Raw genomic sequence first — 12,978 nt, forward strand, 5'->3', positions numbered from 1 at the left:
TATCATAAGCTCTGTGACAATTTTGGATGTTGGTATTCTCTGTCATTCCCTTTGAACTCTCTTGTCTGCAAAACCTGTTACACAGCGGGCTCACGTTGCAAAGAATGTCAGACTTCTGCTCACTAGTTCATGCAGTGAAAGACGAAATAATTTCTATGTGGCAAAACTGGCTGGAATCAGCTTCGCTGCTGTAGGCTGAGGTTAGGCGTTAGTGCCATTCGCTGGTACCAGTAGATGTGTGTTAAGTCTGGGAAGAGGTATATGAATTACTTCAGTGTCTGGAAAAGAGCTAGTGAAAGTCAGTTTCTCTTTTGCTGCCAAAATTTCAGCAGCATTCTGCTTCCAGCCAACCCAGGTGCTGATCAGTCCCAAGAGAGCGCGCTGCTGCATGCATGCCTGCAACCCTTCTTTGTGCTGGTATTGCAGGTGGCTGAGCCTTTGGGCTGGCTGTATTGCTGCTGAACCCAGGTGGAGTATTAAAAATCTATCTATAGCCACGGTAACAACTCATTTTGTACCCATTGTTAAAGGTGAGCGCTGGGTGCAAAGCAACATGTCCCCCCAGTCCCGTGTAAGTTTGGGTTTCCTCCAGGCAGTTCTGCTGTCAGTGGCAGGCAGTGAACACGGCTGCGGTGCGGTGCGGCTGCTCAGCTTCCTTTGCCTGGCTCCAAAGACAAGGCACAGGCCACACTCTCAAAACCATCTTTGTTTCTCGCATTCATCTGTTGGTCCCTGTTTGGTCCATCAGCTTTACAGGCAGACGGCCTAGGAAAGTTCCAGCAGGACTCCTCTGGTCTGCTACCAGGGGTTACCTTGTTTCTTTTTCCCGCTGATCTGTCCCATGTTGCCTGTGTCTGCGGAACAAGGTCTGTTGGCTATGGAGGTATGTCTGGTATCCAGCTATCTGCTTTTTTTTAATCTGCAGCAATTAACATATTTCCAAATAACCCCGTCTGCCTTGAATATGCCCTTATGCCCTACTTCCCAGAAGCTGCGCCATACCTTTCTGGTGATGTCTGAAAATGTTTCAAGGTTACGGCGGCTTTTTTTGTTGGACCTCTGGCCGAGACATTTCTGTGAGGGGGGATGACTCGCAGGGTCATTTTTCTTGAGAGTATCACCTAGCTGTTCCCCTGCTTGATACGCCTGCAGAAGGTCATCAGTAATGCCAGGCAGCCATCTGACAGACAGGAGCTCGCTGTATTTATTAGCTGTTCCCAAATATTTCAAGCGAGGTTTCGGTGTCAGCCTGGCCTTTTGAAATAGCGGGTGCGCACACATCCCTGCCGGTTGGAACCACCCCCTTGTATCCTATTGCTCGCTCTACTCATAAAGGTGATCTGCTGCTCAGCAGAGGGGTGGGATGGAGCGAGAGCTGCTGGTGGGGGCAGCTACTTGAACATGAATGTCCTTGTCTTCCCACTGGCTGCATCTCCTGGATTTTTTCCAACAGCTTTTGCAGCGTGAGCTGAGCCAAGGGTCTGTCTTTGTGAATGAGTGTACGGGCAGCTGGGTGGTTACCTGGTTGACGGTTCATTTGCACGCAAAGAACCAGATATTAGTGTAGTTATTAATGTGACTATGTTGAACTATATGACTATATTAATATGACCACGATGAACTAGCCATGAATACAGTTCAGCTGTCAGGAAAGGAGCGGTGGCACTGGTCGGGTGCAGCAGCAAAGCGCAGACCCTGGCCGAGTTGCCAGTGTAAGTTCTGCTGCCTCAGACTGAGGAATCCCAAATGCATTTCCATGACCCCCAAGGCTTGGAGAACTGATGGGACTTCAGGCAGAGACCTAGTTTGTGAAAATGAGTAGTTGTAAAGGGCTGCATTCAAATGTGCTTGACAGATGTTATTTCCGCCAGTATGGGTATATTTAAGTCTTTCTTCTAAGCAGGAAACTTGCAGTAAGATTTATGAGGGCTGCATGAGTAAGAGCAGTAGCAGCAGGTGGAGAAGCTGACACTATGGCAGCCAGCTTTCATTCCTGGCAAACATCTTGCAAAGCAACTTGTGTGGGAAGATATTCACAAATAAAAATGGTTTCTGAGCTTTACAAATAAATCTCTTTAGCTTAGATTTTGCCTTCAGATACAGCACTGGTCACTTCCTAATATCACCACTGAATTATTTTCTGGTGCTAAGAAGTGAGGAGATCAGTCAGATGAAATGCCCGTGTCGGCCATTTCGGTGTTCAATAAACGCAACACTAAACACCAGTGGGTGTCGGCAGGTACTGCAGAATGTTTCCAGAACCTGTGTCAACAGGGGAGCACTGCATGAGTTTGGATGTCTACAGCTGCTGATAAAGAGCCACTGGGAGTGCTCATGGTTTAGATATTCTTTGCAAAGCTGAGCAACTTTCAGCTGTTGGATTAATGTCAGACTCCCCTTACAAATTTTCTGCCTGTGTTTCCTGAACCAGAGGCTGGGACATTGCAGTGTGCTTGAGGACAAAGTGGTGCTTTCTTCAGAAGAGAGTCTCAGTTGGGTTACCCTAATGCAAAAACACCTTTTGGAGAGGAAGAAGGGAATAAACTGTGTAGGAAGCAAGTGCTGGCCTCAGTTTGACTTACCATATGTCTGTAATCAGGAAGGAAGAATAAATATTCCAACATGCTAACCATAATTACCAAGAAATGAAGTCAATCCTTGATGATGGTAACATTAAAAGATGTTGCCTTAAAGGCACAGGGTCTACTTTTCTGTTCACCCTGAAGTTGAAAGAGTTTGACACCAAGATGCTTTAAATTAGCAAATCATAGTACTTAACATCCAGGACTGTGACACGCAGCATTAATTATGATCATAGCTTGTTATGTTGGGGGATGCTCGAGGTGCTTATCATGTAATAGATGAGGATCTTCTTTTTTCTGTTGTGGGTAATAGTTTGGATTTCCCCAATGGCCTGGAGAGCACTGTGGCACTAGGCTGGAAATGACAGTATGGAGTATGAAGGGTTAACGGAGTTTCTGCACCAAATTGTGCTTTTCTTACACCAAGAGTTGAACAGTCCTTGATGGGGCTCTGTGTTTAGTGTTTTCTGACAGTGCAAAAAGATCAGTGACTGCATGAAGCACATTTAGTTTTCATTTGCACTTTTTATGTGTCTCTTGTAATCAAGAGGCAATGCAAACTCCAGCTTGTGATTTATTGCTATTGCTGTCTTCCCTTGAGCTCTCAGAGCAAAGCAGGTTGGATAAGCAAAATGAGACCAGCTTAATAGCGGTAGCCAGACAGTCAGCCAGAAATAGCTGTGCTGTAGGAGATGGAGTAAATAAAATAATACTGTCAAACTCCGTTGCAGTTCAGGTTTCCAAATGGGAAGACAAAAGAGACATTTCTGAGCCCTTTCAGCGTACGAAGGTCTAGTTCTAGTTCCCATATTGCTTCTGTTAAAAGCATTGAGGTAATCTTTGCACCAAAACAACGGCCCTGCTTTTATTACAGGCTAAATAGGTCTCAGGGGCTAGCCGAAAATCTTGTTTGCAAACACAGAACAGCACTGGGACAATTCTTATTACTTTAAGTGCCTTTTTGACCCACAAGGAACACCATTTGACATTCACAGCACCTCCTACCCATTCTCTTTCCTTCCCAGTAACACAGATCTCCCTGAAACGCCAGGTTTAGGGTCAGGCCTGGGTCCAGCCTGCAGCAGGGTGGGAAAATGGGTCAGGCTGCGCTTGCCTGTTTTCAAACAGCGGCTCAGCAGAGGCTGGGGGGTGGGCTGCAGGGACCCGCAGGGCGTGCTGCTGCTCGAGCTGGTGCGATAGCGTAAGATGGGCATGAAGAAAACCAAAGAAAACACAGTCCTTGGCCACAGCCCTGAAGCAAAGTATGAAATGAAGTTTTTAGAGAACAGTGTTTCCGCCACCCCACTGATGTAGCCCCACGTTCGTGCCCAGCTGATCAGCCGGTGCTGTCTGCAGACAAGGTTCCTGTGGGTCCAGATTGTAGAGTACGGCAAGGAAGTTTGATCCTCCTGTCATTCTCCTTGGCTAGCCGGTAGCTGAACGTGAAGGATGAATTCCATCAATTGACAGGATATATATTAAAAACAGTTACAAAAAAGTACTTTGGCTTTCAGATATAGCATAGTCAAGAAAACTTTTAATAGTCAAAATAGCCCTGAATGCATTTGTTCAGTGACCCTTTTACAGGGATGCGCATGTGCCGGTTACGTGCCCTGAGTGCAGTTTTGCAGGAGTGGTGCTGCTGGGCTGGACTGGCCAGAGCCAGCAACTCGGCGCCTGCTGCCGTTCTGCTGACTGGGGGAGGCAGGAGCTGCCTCCTCGCTGCTCGGGGTACAACAGCTGAGCAGAATGAGCAGACTCCAGCGAGGTCACTGGGATGCGGGAGGTGTAGGGAGAAAAACATCGGGGTTGGCCAGAGAAGCCCGCTGGAGGAGGGCGGGAGAAGGCTTTAGGTTGTTAGTTGTTAATTCAATGGTAAAATCCAGAAAAGGCTGAATTCAGAGTCCCTCACAGTCTGTGTTCTCTTTTCTGGATAGAGAAACAGGTTTAGCCTACTCATGCAGCCATACAGATATGCAAGATTCTATACAATATACTCTGTGCCTAATTTATCGCTCCTGTAATTGCAGTGGGTGTACGTTTGGCCCACAAGTGAAACCTCCAGAGCTGAAAATCTAACCCTCCCTCTGCTGTGGCCTTTCAGCAGCACAATTTTAAGCCCCTGGGAACAAACTGGAGGGGCCAAACCAAATGACGTGGCTGCAGCAGGGTTTCCCATCTTTTCCTGTTATTAGTTCTTTGGAAGTGCACTCGCCCTCACCTCACTGCTTCGCAGCCAGTGTGACTGGGCTTGAGGTGGAACAAGGCATCAAAATGCCACTGATGTTCCACTAAATACATTCAACAAAAATAGCATTTCCACATAAATGCTTTCAGCTCCAGTCCTCCCCCACTCGGATCCCACACTGCAGCTTCATGGAGCTGGCAAGGATGAATCAAACGTCTCTTTCCCAACTCAGGAGACAGACACTGCTGAATAATTTGGCAGGAATCTGCCGACCTCCCCAGCACAGCTGTCCTTGTGCGAGGAGGAGTTACGTAAACTGATAGCACAGAGATTTCGGCTCCCCTCTTCCCACGGCAGCCCCTGGGGAAACTTGCCACAATTTGGCCTATCCTAGGAAGTTAGTGGTAGGAAGCGAGTGGCCGAGGTTGTGTTGGGGAGGTGGTGTTAACATCCTCCTCTTCCTAATGTGGTCCGTCCCTCATCGCATTTTCAGGTGGCACTGCACAGACCCCATTTCCCTGCCCCTAAAGGCTGGCTCAGCCCAAACCGCTGTGTCCGACAGGGCAACGGCAAAGCTGACAGCCACTTAGCAGGACTTAGATTTATTTTCTGATATCAAGAATATTTAGGACAAAAACACAAAAAAGGGTTCGTTGAGTTGAGGGTCTCACTTGAGGCCTAGTTTTGCAATGCACTCAGCTCTGGCCAGGTTGATGAGAGCGGTGTGTAACTGTCCTGTTGTAACAATCAGTAGGGTTAAGTTAAATGAATTAATGTTACGGAAAACTGTATCTTTGGTGTTCATGAAAAGCAAGCTGGGCTGCTTTCTTCAAAGGGTTGCTTTAAGGTAAATTAGATTTTAAAAATGTAGGCTCTGAATCTTTTTTTTTAAAGCCAAAGAACGTTGAAAGCCCTTATGACTAAAGATACCCAAAGACATGGCGAAGTGGCAGTGTGCCATGCTCTCATTGCTCACGGCAGGCTGGGCAGAGTGGAGATAGAGAGCAGGCAGGCAGGAAAATCAGGACAAATTTCAGGAGTAAACTGAAAAACTCTGCTCACTCCCTCTGCTTCTTCTGTTCAGCTCTGCAGTCACTGCCCAGGTCAAGGAGAAATTGTCAGAGAGGGGTCTGACACCCACTTCTTAGTGCAAAAGCCAGCTCAGCCTTTTCCAGACCTCTGCCTTTTCCAAATCATGGGCTGGTGTTTGGGTGCAGTTATTATGGACCCCGGTTTAGTCTTTTCCCAATTTCAGCATCAGTTATTAACTGTTCATCAACTGTTTCAAGATCAACTATTCACCAAGCTGTAGAGCTTGCCTGTAGGGGGGTCCCTCTGCAGCCTCATCCTTGGATGCCCATTCTCCTTTGGTACCTGAAGAACTCATCATCTTCTGGGCAAAAACAGTCTGCAGGGACTGCTGCTTCTTACACCGAGCACGCTGCTACCTTGCTGCCTTGTCTGTGTTACGTTTCAATTATCAGTCATTTCAGGTGAGCTCTGGCTTTGCTTTATCTGTGCGTATGCAGTATAACACGCTCAGCCTTCCCACCCCATGAGTGCTTGCAAGGGCTGTTGCTTCACCAGCAACGCTCCTCACCCCACACCATGATCTCAGGTGGGGAGGAGTGAGGGGAGAACCCCCTTGTGCACCTTTGCGCTGTCACCCCCACTCAGTGCGGCAGGAAGATCTCAGACCTCTATTAGGATGATCTTCTGTAAAGGGACCGGGATGGGATGGAGTGACAACCCCCAGCAGAAGTGCCACCCTGTGGCATGTTACTCAGTTGCCCTTTGCCTTGCAGGAGGGATGGAGGGGTCTGTGCTGGGCTGCACTGGTGCCTGCAGAGCCTCCTCTCCGCCTTCCTTTGCTCTGCCAGCTCCAAACCCCAGAGCATGTGTAACGCTAAGCTGTTCTTACAAGGCTTTGAGCTGTTAAAGATCCACCATCAAAGGCTTTCAATGTGTTTTTCACTGATTACTTATTTACACCTCCCAGTTGCCCTGTAAAAGAAGCAAATGCCGTTATCCCATTATAGAGGGGGAAGGTCTGAGGGAGAAATTGCCTTTCACCTGGGGGTGCGCAGCCAGCCCTGCCAGGCTTGGGAGCTGTGCTCTGTAGGCCTGGCTGCAGCCGTGCACGCAGTTCCTCCCCGCGTCACTTTGAAACTACTTTGCCGTTGGACTACACAGGATTTAATAACGGGAGAACCGATAACCTACATACGCAATAATAAACTTGTAAAGGATTATTCTGTGGTTGGCATCTTATATATTGTCAGCTCCTAAGAGGGATCTAATGACTCACGGCTGGAAATGGCTCTTTCTCCACTTGCGTTTTGTAGATTGATTTGTTTTATGTGTGAGAAGTAGAGTGTGACCTAGCATGGAGTAAACCATAGCACTTGAAAAAAATGTGCCATCCTAAAATCATAACCCTTACTTAAGATCTCCCCATCCATTCTTGCATGCCACCCGCTAAGAAATAAATATGAATAGTTTCTGAAACGCATGAGGATGGATGCATGCAAAGCCAACAGGACCAAATGACCCAGGACACGTACCAGGCTCGGTCCTCTCAAGTGCTTACCTGTGCCCTCTGACAGAGGAGGAAATTTCCTCCCTAGGTGCTGTGCGCTGCTTAAGCCGTTGAACAGCTTTTAATTCTAATGTCATTTTGCAGTAGCGATCGACAGCACAGGCAGATTGCCCTGCTTGTGATTCATGTTACATTTCCTCTGCAGCATCACGGGAGGGTTTGACTCGTACAGGGTCCTGCACAACCACAGCATGCAAAGGCAGTGCCCGGCATATGCAGCTGTGGCCTGGGGTACTCGTGGCAGAAGAAAAGTGATTGATTAAAGCTAGAGAGCAGGAGGAGAAAGCAGTGCTCAAGACAAGTAGCAGTCGATGTAACACTAAGAATTACTGAACAGTCTGATTTACAGATGCAGTCCTTTTTACAGATATCTATAGCCACCCCAATAATTTGGGGGTAGGTGCATAACTCATTGTGGAAGCCACATCCCAACTTCTGATCTCCAGGTTTTCCAATTAAACTCCAGCTTTGGCTTCTTTACGATGGTCACAAATGAGATATGTTTCTTTCAAGTGCAGCTACGGAAAGTTGTCCTCCCCCACCCCTTCAGAGAGGGGACAGTGAAATGGGGATATTTAAGGCAGCGTGAGAGCAGGAGAAGGTTGCCCAAGCAGGTCGCACAGGCAGGTACATCTCCCTGAGCACAGCCGCTACCTCAGGCACAAGCACTTCAGCTGTAACCTCCGACAAAGCAAATGCAGAGAGCAGAACTGTGGTAGGTTTACGTAATGTGTCAAAACTTTGTTTTGTGCTCCCATCAAATGCTACTTTTTTTGGCTTCATCTTTTCCTTGTGAATCCTTAGTAGTATTACGTGAACAGACTGCAGAGCGTTATTCAGAAGAGCTTAATTAACCTCAGCGAGGGAAAGAAAAGGAAATCAGAAGCTGTAGGGTAAAAAAAGATCATATTTAGACAAATAAGTGCAAATGACCTAGATGCATCAATTTCCGTAAGAGCCGTGCAACGCACTCTGGATGCTGTGTGCAGAGACTGCAGGTTTGTCGCTGCTCCTCGCGCTCACTGGCCTGGTCTGCGCCTTGGGGCTTCTCCCGCACCACCCCTGCAGTCCATGCTAATCCTGCCGGCTCTCATCCCATTTTCTCCTCCATCTGCCACCTTTCCCTTAGACATCATCAAAATACAGAGCTGGGAAGGACCCCAGGAGATTAGCTATTCCCTTCGCAGGATTAAGTATGCTCAGATCATCTCTGATGGATATTTGTCTAACCTTATTTTTGAAAATCTCCACAGAATGCTGTCCCAAGACTTCCCTATTTTGTCTGCTCTAGTGTTTAACTAGTCTTAGAGCTACAAAGATTTTTTCCCACGTATCTCACCCTATTCTCCCTTGCGGTAAATTAAGCCAAGCCACAATCAAAATGGAGAAGAATTGATCACCAGCATCCTTAGAAGAGAAGCAGCTTTCACATTCTGGAGTACCAGTAGCACATTTCTTTTTATTTATGTCCTTTCTAGATTACTCCCATTTCTTTGGCCTTTCCCCAGTGATCAGGTTTTGAGAGTCTTTTTTAGTGTGTCTTTTTGTATTTTCTTGCACTTATCCAATTTAACTACAAAAAATAATTTTGTATGACAGTCAGAATGGGGCCATGTAAGCCAGCTAGTCGTCATCCTGGCTTGACTATGGACAGGATAATATATCATACTATACTAATATAGCCAGCATATAAACAAAGGTAAATTCTCTATCTTAATAATTTCTTCCTAACTGTCTCGTGTGTTACCCCTGGGATAATCAGGAGCAACAGCAACAGCCTGTCCCAGCTGCCATTTCTGCTCTCCTCGAAGCCTGAGCTCCTTTTGACAGTGTGGCTACTTCTATAGCTGATAAATCTCCATTTTGTGTATACGTATGTGCTTTGTCCTTCTGACATACAGTTCTTATCCCAGTCTGTTTAAACAATCCATTTTCATCCTCAGCCACACACCTGCTTTCCTTCATCTTGTGTGCGCTCGTTTGATTCAGCTTACGTGCTCGAAGAAAGGGAAGGTAGTCCTGTGCTCGACAAAAACGGTGTGCTGAACAGCAAGGTCCATTTCTCAGTACTGCTACAGGCTTTCCGTCTGCGTCTGGCAGGAATCACGGGAAGCAGCATTACCTTCATTGCCAGCATGTTCCCTGAATTGTTATTCTCTTGTCCACATGCATAAAAAGCTCCTTAAAACGGAGGTTTGGCCTTGTTTGCTGTACATATCTCATGGAGCCCCAATGAATTCCTTACATTTTATTGAAATCAGTTACAGTGTAAGCCAAGTGCATTTGGAGATGCCCATGCTTCACTAAGGAGGCTAAGTAACGTGTTATTCTTTAAGAGCTGTAGGAACATATGTGATCAAATGTCCACAGATCAAATAATTATTATGCCTCCCATAATATGGGCATTAAAATTTAGTCAGTTGGGAAATAATATGCATTTCTTGAGTGTTGGCAAGAAGAGGAGAGGAAGGGAGAAGCTAGGAAATGCCTAGCCCATTAAAAATGGCATCTGTTACAGTTCTTAGTGTGCTGTATGGGCTGAACTTTCTCAAAACCAGCTGTGTACGAAGTGTCTTCCGCGTGTGGACACGTGCTATCCACCGAGACGTGAATGTGCTCTGCCACTCTGTGAAAAGCAAAGGATCTCTTAAAAACTTGGGGTGCCGGTGTTGGAGTTTGTGGTCAGCAAGTGGGGAACGGTCCTTCTTTAGCGGAAGGATGAAGGAAACGCGCTGTTGGCGCAGGGCAGCGACCCGCACTCGGGTGACATCAGGCATGCCTTGCTCTGAGCTCTTTAGCTTTCCTGTACCTCTTCGAACGGTTCCATCTTCCTCCGTGTCAGCACCTTGCTCTCCTCTGGGCCTTGCCCCAGCTCCAGGGGCTGTTTCTTCACCAGAAAGTTCCTTCCAAGCTGGAGGCAGAGGGCTCTGGGGAGGCAGTGGGAGCAAAGATGATTCATTTCTTTTAGATTTGTTATTGAAGTTTCTTCTCAAAATGAAAGTGAAAGTGGCAGGCAGGAGCTTCGTGCTTATTGTCTTCCTGTACTTCGCCCATGTGCTTGCTCAGTGCTCAAGGACAAAACCACAGCCTTTCCTCTTCCTGTGTTTTGTGCAATCTCGATACCTGCACTTGTTCTCTCCTGCTATTGCGTTCTCACCAACAATAATATTCTGTGGGGCCATCTTATTTCCAAAAGCACTTGTGTGATTCCATTCTCTCCTCATTGCTCCTTCAGTAACTCCTAGGCAACACCGTTCTCTTGACATCCAATACTCAGCAATACCTGCAAAACACAGGAGCCTCTAAACGCACTGCAGAAGCCTCGCAGGAGGCAGCGATTGCTCCTGCTCTGTGCAGCCTTGGAGGGGAAGCGTGTGGAGCAGTTTAGTCAGACATGTCCAGACCTGATGCGTTGTCCTCTGGAAATAGGACAGCGCAAAGCTGTTAAAACATTCACTTAGCATTAGCTATTAAAAATAGCTTATACTATTTCCTAAATCAAAATCGGAGAGATAAGAGGGGGAAAAATATATGTAGTGCGTGTAAGAAAAAAGCTAACGCACAGAGCCTTGTATTTTCAGAACCAGGTGAGAAGGAGGATTGTGATTGTTCTTGTAACAGCTTATATGAACAAATCTCTAGATAATCATGAATATTGTATAGAAAAGTACATTTGGTCCCACTTTACCCATCTCACTCACAAGCACAGTCTGTTCGGTGTTGTGTTTGGGAAGTTTTCATCAGCAGTGGGCAGAAGAATGGTTGCTGGCATCGGTAATTTAAGGAGCACATCTTTTTTACTGTGAGGTTTGTTATCAAGGTTTTTTGAGAGTATGGTGAAGAGAAATGCTGTTTCTAAGAAGTAGTCCAAGACTCAGATCCAAACACAGTGCACAGTATTGATTTAATTGAACAAGTTTAGTGTGATGCTTACAGCCTCTTCTCAGTGCTTCACTGGGCGCCAAGGGAGAGGAAAGAAGTGATTTTCCAAGTTAGTACAAAACAGGAAAGATTTTCTATTGCATATTCAGCCTGAAATATCCTTTTCTTATGTTTTGGACAGCATCACTACTCAAAGCCTGCATACTCGAGGAAGATATTTGTACAATACATTTGTTAATGGAATTCCTCCCCCCCAGCCTGAGCATTCCAGTGGAAGGAGCCAGGTTTTAAAGGCTACGAGCTTTGGGACCGTGCCCTTTCTCATGGTAGTTAATAACGTCTGGCAGATCCATGAGCAAGTTTGCTAAAAAAAACTATGATGTACAATTTATTTCCCAGGATCACTGATTTGTTTAAAATCATACCTACTGCTTATCTTTATAAAACCTCTCTGCTATAGCTTACGTGAGTAAATAAATGCTGTACATTGATTTTATTTTTCCTCTTAAACGAGTCCTTTGATACAGCATTTATCTTTAGGGCACTCTCAAAAATCAAAAAGTATTTGAGTTAATTTAATTTAATACACCTAATTATTGGCTTTTGAGAGTGGGTAGAGAAAGGAAATCTTGATTGTGTTTTGCTGAATTTGTCTTTTTTAATATATGCACCTTGAAACTTGAATCACCTTAAATGGTCGTGACTATATAATTAACATTCTGGGTTTTGATTATCATTTTTTGTTATCTGATCCTATAAAGATGTAGAGACATGGGGCCAATGCTCCTCTTACACCAGTATAAATCAGGAATAGTTATAGGAAAGGCAGTACAAAATTTGGTGGGCAAAGTCAAAATAAATATGAAGAAGGTAAGGAGGAAAACAGGAAAATGTCTGGGTTTTACTACAGTTTAGCAGCATCCACAATTTGATTGAGCAACTGATACAGTAGATCTCAAAATGCTTTTTTTTAGTGCCACCTCCACCTGCTGCTGTCTCCCAGCTGCCGTGAGCACGCGCCTTTGGTGGTTTGGCAGGGGGCTCGTGGCAGCCAACAGACGGCACCGCTGCGTGGCTGCGGCCGGCACGGGGCGGAGGCTGCACTGAGCATGTCAAACAGCCACGGAGCTGCGGGTGCTCTCATAGGAGTTCTGAAAAATTAATAATGAAAGACTATTTTACTTTTTCCTTCCCGATGTAGAGAAATGAGCTGCTGCTAAAAAAGAAAGGCAGGAACAATCAACTTAGAAAGGAGATGAGGATGAACGGGTTTGATTGTAAAGGTTATAAACATCAAGGAGGGAAAAAAAAAATGAAGCTGGACCAAGAGGTTAAATCCAGGGCGTAATGGGACAGGAATAGGTGAGGAGTTCTTCGAGCTGAGAGTCGGGGTGATTCCCATTGGTGAGTTGTGTAAGAATGGGAAATGGGTTCCAAGGAGAAGGGGCAGAGACCTGTCTGCCCTGACTGAGACTGTTTGGGAAGCAGAGACACGGGCTACCCGGCCTGCACCGCCAGACACGCCTGAGCCGGTCTGTCAGGGTTCGTGCCTCTACGCGGCCTCCTTCACAGCACAGGAACCCCACCGGGCCAGGGGCCTGCCTGCTCTGGTTTCTCGTCCTGTGGAAAAAAACTCCCAGCATGGAAAATGGTGGAAGTATGTTACCTACTCAAAGGCATTTCTTCATGCCTGCCAACAAAATTTTGCAGCATGAGGTTCTGTATTT

General features: G+C 46.2%; 1 protein-coding gene across 11 annotated transcripts in view; it reads left to right on the top strand.

Annotated features, from left to right (window-relative positions):
• Positions 1–12,978, top strand: part of ARHGEF9 (Cdc42 guanine nucleotide exchange factor 9) — a 221,301-nt gene that overhangs the window by 192,391 nt on the left and 15,932 nt on the right. The window lies entirely within an intron of this gene.

The sequence above is a fragment of the Falco rusticolus genome, chromosome 14, assembly GCF_015220075.1.
Source record: "Falco rusticolus isolate bFalRus1 chromosome 14, bFalRus1.pri, whole genome shotgun sequence".
NCBI classification, from domain to species: domain Eukaryota; kingdom Metazoa; phylum Chordata; class Aves; order Falconiformes; family Falconidae; genus Falco; species Falco rusticolus.